This window comes from Miscanthus floridulus, chromosome 19 (assembly GCF_019320115.1).
Source record: "Miscanthus floridulus cultivar M001 chromosome 19, ASM1932011v1, whole genome shotgun sequence".
NCBI lineage: Eukaryota > Viridiplantae > Streptophyta > Magnoliopsida > Poales > Poaceae > Miscanthus > Miscanthus floridulus.
In genome coordinates, this window is record NC_089598.1 from 89,879,630 (window position 1) to 89,887,605 (window position 7,976).

General features: G+C 41.9%; 1 pseudogene; it reads left to right on the forward strand.

Moving 5' to 3' along the window:
- Positions 1-6,167, forward strand: LOC136526341 (uncharacterized; annotated as a pseudogene).
- The last annotated feature ends 1,809 nt before the right edge of the window (positions 6,168-7,976 follow it).

Consider the following 7,976-nt stretch of genomic DNA (forward strand, 5'->3'; position numbering starts at 1 on the left):
ATGAAACCCCCAAAACCCCATCACTGCTCTCACCAATGGTTCTGGGTCGCCGCCGCTAGAGTTTGGGACCCGGGGCAGAGCGATTCCTGGTGAGCGCCAGTGATATTAGACAGTTCGGTGCCCGAGCCAAGCATCTCCGCCGTGTCCACCCTTCAACCACTGACGGGAGATCTTTTGTTGAGGTAGCAAAGTCAGCCATGGAGCGTAAGCCTTTTCAGAGAGAAGGGGAGCGCTTCCGAGATGGCCATGAAGGTGACCGCTACCGGGATAGGCGTGATGAGTTTCAAGGCCGTGACGGGCGGGATCAATGTGAGTTTCATGAGTTCAATGATAGAGATCTGTGTCAAAATCACCAAGTGATTAGAGATCAGAATCAGAGGGATTTCTAGGGTCGCAAGCATGTTGGCGAGGCACAAGAGGTACGAGATGTGAGGCAGATGATGGAGGAAGACCTTCGCCACAAGATAGAAGATCATAGAAGAGGGTACATTCAACATCAGAATTGGGGCACAGATACAGGTCAGTCCTCTGGTCATCCCATGAGGTGCTTCAACTGTAATGACTATGGCCATCATTAATCGACTTGCAAGAAGCCTCCATTCTGTTACAGTTGTAGAGATACGGGTCACAAATCTGCTCAGTGCCCTATGATGCCTTCCAACAAAGGGTTACGTTTATGTGGGTATGGGATACCCGGCCAAATTTTTTATGCTCTGGATGTGCCTGAACCCAAATCTAAAAATGAAGTGGTAACTGATTCTTCTATTAGAGCTCTGGTTTCTATGTTAGAGGGTAGAGGAACTAAGCTTCGTATTTCAGCAGAACTACGTTATCTGGTGGATTCAGAATGGGATTGGGATGTGAAACGCATATCTGGTAGTGAATTTATTGTCAACATTCCCTCCAAGGCAGTTATGACCTTACTCAGCAAGATGGGCAAGATCAAGTTCATTACTGCAGACATTCTTGCTATGGTTGAGGAGACAACGCTAGACCCAGATGTATTTCAGATGCTTGAGTCAGTATGGGTTAGAGCAGTGGGTATCCCAGATAATGCAAGATCAGAATTTGCTATCATGGAAATGGCTAGATTGGTTGGGGATCCTGAAGAGGTTCATCTACCTTCATTACAATGGAGATCTGTGTGGATTAGAGTTTCATGTAAGAATCCAAATAAAATTGGGGGGGCCTCTCAAGTTTTCATTAACAAAAAAGGGAGGAAGATTTCCTAGTACTACTCTGATAAGCTGAGCAAATTCCCACCTTCCAAGCCTGATGATGATTTAGATGATAATGATGATGAGATTACAGATGAAGAGGACCCTGAATCTCAAGAGAGCCATGGTTGGCTTGAGTCTGGCAAGCCACCTCTAAAAAGCCCAACTAACAATACTAGAGCAGGGACTTCAGATTACAAAGGAAAGAAATGTGGTTTGTTGGTTTTATCTGAAGCAGATGGATCAGGTGCTAGTACTGATGTTCTAAAAGAAATACAGAACCTGGCTTCTATGCTAAATCCTCATAATATGGCGCAACAACAGGTTAAGAGGCTCTCTGAGGTGTTCCCTGATTCCCAGATAATCATAGTTCAAGATGAGTCTGTTGTTAAGATGCCTGAATCAGTGCTGCCTCCGAAATCAAATCAGACAATTTTTAGCACTAAGGACAGTGAACCTGTGATGACAATACATCCACCAGCTAGTCAAGAAGCCAATACCATAACTGAAGAAGATAGGACAACACACTATGATCATCTTGAGCTAGGTATGGGTGAGCTAGAACAGTCACAAGAAGCTAGTCACAACTCAGAGAAGAAGATTGAGGACAGCTTCGCGAATCCTGGAGTTCGGGCTTTAGAAATAATGCAGAACAGCTCAACGTCACTAGAGATCACTCAACCTGAGATAGACGCTGATATTTCGATCCCTAACAAGAGGCTTCTTCGCGCCACCAGGCAAAACTCAAGGGCCCAAGACAAAGAAGTGCCGGTTCTGGAGAAGGCCATTGCCAGAAAAGCTGGTACTAAAGGTACTACCTCATGTTCCTCTAAACCTTCTGTTAACTCCTCTAGTTCTTTAGATACCATTGCTAGAGTTTGTGGCTTCTCCTTCGGTAAAGAGGAGGCAACTAGATTGGCAAACATTTCTTTGATCCAGGCTAAAGAAGAGGCTTTGATTGTTTTGGCTAATGCTAAGCAGAAAATTGTGTTGAGTTCTTCTGATATTAGAGGTGGGTCCTGTGATGAGAGTTCTAGTGAACAACAAGCCCCTATGTTAGAGTTGGAAGGGGTCAGAGCCAATATTGATGATAATTTATCACAGTTAGATAAAGGATGAAGATTCTTTCTGGAATGTTAGAGGTTTAGGGAGTGCAGGTAGGAGAAAGCTTCTTATAGAGTTGGTTAATAAACACAGCTTTGATTGCATTTGCCTACAAGAAACTATTAAAACTACTTTCAAACAGAGAGAGTTGGATAGATTTGCAGGACAGAAGGATATGTTTTGGTCTTGGCTTCCTTGTACAGGGCATTCTGGGGGTCTCTTGATGGGAATAGACAAGGAGCTGGCTTCAGTAACAGATGAAGACAGAGGAGAGTTTTTCCAAAGCTGCACATTGACAATGAAGGATAATGGTTTTCAGTGGATGCTTGTTAACATTTATGGACCTGCTCATGATGACAGAAAGTTAAAGTTCTTGGAGGAAATTCAAAACAAGGTGTTGAGTTCAGAGTTTCCAATTTTAATAGGTGGTGACTTCAATTTGGTAAGAAAGGTGGAGGAGAAGTCATCTGGTAATGTTGATGTCCACTTAATGGAGACATTCATGACATGATCAATACTACATCCCTAAGAGAGTTGCATAGGACAGGTAGTAGATACGCATGGACCAACAAGCAAAATCCACCGATCATGTGTGTGTTGGATAGAGTTCTCGTTTCAAATGCTTGGGAAGACAAGTTTGACCTCACTACTGTGGTAACAACTCCGAGGTCAGGATCAGACCACAACCCAATTTTGCTTGACACGGGCGATGGCTTGGTTCTGAAGCAATACTACTTTAGATTCAGTGCTCATTGGTGGAATCAACTAGGTTTTCGAGATTGGGTTCAAAGCAAGTGGCCAACTAGATATAAGTTTGATTCGCTAGACCATTGGCATGTCACTTCGAGCAAACTTAGAAGAGCTATTAAAGGTTGGGGTCAGAATAAGGACAGTCAACAGAGAAAAGCTAAGCATCAGATCATGAGGAGAATATCAACTTTAGATGAGTGGAGTAATTCTAGACGTTTGGCTCAGATAGAATGGGCGGAGAGATATGAACTAGAGAAAGGCCTTCAGCAGATATTAACAGATGAGGAAATACAATGGCAAAGAAGAGGTGGGGAAAAATGGATGCTAACTGGTGACTCAAACACAAGTTATTTTCATAAGTGCGCCAATGGTAGAAGAAGGAAAATGCAAATCTCTATGTTAGAGGTGGATAACCAAGAGGTAATAGATCCGCAACACTTAAGAGATCATGTAACAGAATATTACAAACAATTATTTGGAAGTGCGGAAGTAGCAGATATGCACCTAGATTTGGAGTTATGGTCTGATGAACAACAAATCCAACAAGCTGACAATGAACTTCTTACCAGACCTTTTACTTTAGAGGAGATTGATATCACAATTAAAGAGATGAAGAACAATACTGCTCCTGGGCCTGATGGGTTTTTGGTAGAATTCTTTAAATCCTTTTGGCCCCTAATTAGAGATGACATTAAGGAGATGCTAGATAATTTGCATGCTGGGACTCTAGAGTTATGGAGATTGGACTATGGGGTAATAATCTTACTGCCTAAGGTTAAACCAGCTACTAACATCAGGCAATTCAGACCAATTTGCCTGTTAAATGTCATTTACAAGATCATCACAAAGACCTTGACTCTGAGACTCACAGCTGTAATTAATAAGGTGATCAGCCCCTTTCAAACAGCCTTCATCCCCGGTAGAAATATTTTAGAGGGAGTAGTAATCCTCCAGGAGGTTCTGCATGAGCTGAGAGTCACTAAAACTTCTAGAGTTATTATCAAATTAGATTTTGAAAAGGCCTATGATAAGGTCAATTGGAATTTTCTGGAAGAAGTGTTAAATAGGAAGGGTTTCTCAGATACTTGGATACAGTGGATTAACAAAGCTGTCAGAGGGGGAAGAGTATGTATAGACTTAAATGGAGAAAGGGGGAATATTTTAGAAGCTACAAAGGGTTAAGACAGGGGGACCCCTTATCTCCTTTATTATTCAATTTGGTAGCTGATGCTATGTCAGCCATGCTTACAAGAGCTTGTGATGCTGGTATTATCCAGGCCTGGTGCCCCACTTAGTAAATAGAGGTCTTTCACATTTACAGTATGTAGACGATACAATCATCCTTCTCCAGTATTCTCCAGAGATCCTTTCAAATGTCAGGTTGATTCTATCTTGTTATGAAGCCTTGTCTGGGATGAAGATCAATTTTGAGAAGAGCGAGATCTTTACAATTGGTCTTTCAGAAGAAAAGCAGTGTGTGGCAGCTAATGCTTTGGGCTGCAAAATTGGATCCTTTCCTTTGAAGTACCTGGGTATGCCTGTAAATGGTTCTAAAATCTCCAAGGCTCAATTGAGTTATGTCAGTGACAAGACTGAAAAAAGGCTAGGAACTTGGCAGTGTGAGTACCTGTCCTCTAGAGGCAAATCTACGCTGATTGACTCTTGCTTGTCCAGCATTCCTATGTACACCATGGGGGTGTATCAACCATATGAGGGGAACTTTCAGAAACTTGATTCAATCAGATCTAGATTTTACTGGCAGGGGACTTCCAAGAAAAGGAAATATCACATGATTAAGTGGGAAGCTCTGAACAGGCCCAAAGAGTTTGGTGGGTTAGGTTTCCTAAATGCTAGAGTTATGAATGTATGCCTGCTAGCTAAATGGATAGACAAATTGGAAAGAGGGGACAGTAGTCTGTGCTGCTCATTGTTACGTAATAAATATTTGGGTGACAGAAGTATTTTTCAGATTAGGAACAGGAAAGGCTCGCAATTTTGGAGGTCGCTGTTAGATGTAAGAGAGTGGTACCAAAGAGGTCGTTGTATTAATATTAGAGTTGGGTTCCAAACTAGACTCTGGCATGATTGTTGGTTAGGTAGCTGTCCACTGAAAATTAGCTTCCCCAAGCTGTTCAACATTACTTCAAATCTAGATATAGAGGTGGCTAATGCTTTTGTAAATGGACAATGGCACATAGGATTTAGATGACAATTGGTGGGTGATCTGTTAGAGGAATGGGAGCACCTGCAAAACCTTCTAAGTGAAGTTGAGTTATCAGAGGGCCGTTATGAGGTTTTCTAGGCATTAGAGAGAACCAAAAAGTATTCGATGAGATCTTTGTATAGATGGATGACTTCTGGAGGCATGATTGATAGGCATATGTTGCTGATCTAGAAAAGCAATATCCCACTCAAGGTTAAGATTTTTATGTGGATGGCGTCTCATGATAGAATCCAGTGTGCAGTTCAGTTAAAGAAGAAGTGGTCAGGGGCCGAGGAATGTTTCACCTGCGGAAAACTTGAATCCTCAGATCATATTCTATTCCAATGCCTGCTAGCTGTGTTCCTTTGGTCTTTTATGAGAGATTGCTTGGGCTGGGAGACTTCTCCAGTCAATTGCGATTCCTTTTTTCGAGAGATCGTGGACAGATGTAGAGGTGTAAAGCAGGGGGTGACTTTGTTCTTATGTGCAGGTGCGCTGTGGATAATTTGGAAAGCTCGTAACGACATGGTGTTCAACAAGAAGCTGATATCCTCCCCGATGGTGCTCATATACAAAACAATCACGCTGGTGAAGACTTGGAACCCTCTCCTGAAGCCAAAGTAGAAGCCCCTGGCTAATGAAATGATTCTAATGGTTTCAGCAAGCGCTGCTTCTATGTAACTGATCTTCGCGCGTTACGCTCTTAGTTTCTAGTGTTAGCACGACTTTTGTGATTTGTCTAAACTTCTGTTACAGGTCTTTGTCGAGTTGGTTCTAGTTAAGTCACTCTTTGAAATGTTTGAACTCTTTTGTAAGCTGGTGTTCCCAGCATCGGATCGTTGGCTTGATAAGTTTTCAATAAAGCCGGCCAATGCCTCTGATTTAAAAATAAATCGTTGCTATATTTACTAAGTTGTGTCAACCATGTAAATGATGTTGAAATAATGTCGAGCACGTGATTGTTCAACACGAATAAAGTGAGACTCAATACTACCAAACAATCAGACAGCTGTGTAAGATTAAATTTATACAAATATAAATAATGATAACAATACGGACTAGCATGCAACTCTTATCTTGTAATCTCAATAACAACCTGGTTTACATGTGTGAGGCTTGAGATTTTAAAATTGGCGCAAACCTGCCAGGTGTCGGTTCTCGCTCACCCACCCTTGCTGTATCGGCCTCCCACTCGGTATAGCACCCCATGTGCGACATGTTTCGCGCTTGCTCGACGCGTGTCATCTCCAGGCCCCATCAGGCAAGGCGACCAACACCACTTTTAAGGGTCCGTTTAGTTTCCAAAATTTTTTACGCAGTACCTATCACATCGAATCTTACGGCACATGCATGGAGTACTAAATGTATACGAAAAAAAAACTAATTGCACAGTTGAATGAGAAATCGCGAGACGAAACTTTCAAACCTAATTAGTCCATAATTAGACACTAATTACCGAATACAAACGAAACTGCTACAGTAGCCAAAATCCAAAAAAATTTGCATCTAAACACGCCCTAATTTATGCTATGGAATAGTACCTAATCTCGCAGGTGTGATTCGCCTAGCTTTAAATGCAAGTCTAGATACACTCAAATTATACAATTAAGATTATAGTAAATGACCAAGTATACCACTACACAAAGGAAGTAGTAATACTAAGCAAAAAAAAAAAAACATAGACATAAAGTAGAGAGAAGATTATTATATTAAAGAACAAAGTCTTACAACAAAGTAAAGATACAAGAGCTTCACCTTGAAGACTGAAGGCTTGCTCACACTCACTCCCAAACTAACTAAACTACTACTACTAAAGAGTGGAATGGAGAGCTTCTTGCTCATGTTGTATGTTTTACAAGTTAGGTGGTACCCCTATTTATAGTCATGAGAGAGTGATGAGGTGGGCCCTTCAATCCATGGGAGAGCTCTTGAGGACCCTCGGATCAGAACCGACATCAAGGCAATGGACCAAGATGATCTTCAATGTGCTTTCCTGCATGTCACCCAAGATGAGGTGGTTTGGAGCCAGAGGAGAGTCGTCTGACCTAGGAGGGGGTCGGCTGACCCATCCCCTCGCCCATTGAGGCATGGGACCTCCATCTTTTGCAGGTAGCTCGGTCCACTTCCCAGGGACTTGGTTGTGGCCTGAATGTATACATTTGGTCTTTGCTAAGTGGGCCATTTGATCCATGTGACACAATCTATGAACCTATTGATCAAAACCGACATAGAGGGAATGATCAAGATTGTTTGGGAGTGTGTTATCTCGTTCGGGCCGAAAAATGGGGAGGATTGGTTACATCGCATGGTCGGGCGACCCCCTCCCATGGCCAATTTGGCCCATCATCTTTGACATGTGGATCATTGCTTGTTATTTCTCTCCAAAACATATGTTCCTACTTTATTTAAAGCAATTTATGTATGAGAAATGCTATAATTCTTTTTTATTACTGAGTTTTTTGATGGTTGGATTGATCGTGTAATGACCGTCATCTAACTTCCCAAAGTTTACACATTTGCCTGTCCTGAGCAAAAACTAAAATTAGGCTCGCTCGACTAGGAGTTCCTACAATGTTTCACTTCGTATACCTAGGAGTGGCCGACCTGATCTACATGTTTGATATTAACAAGTTTCTAATTTAAAGTTGTCTAGAGTCTCAAATGTGTATTTGAAATTCACATGTTTTGAGACTCAATTTTTT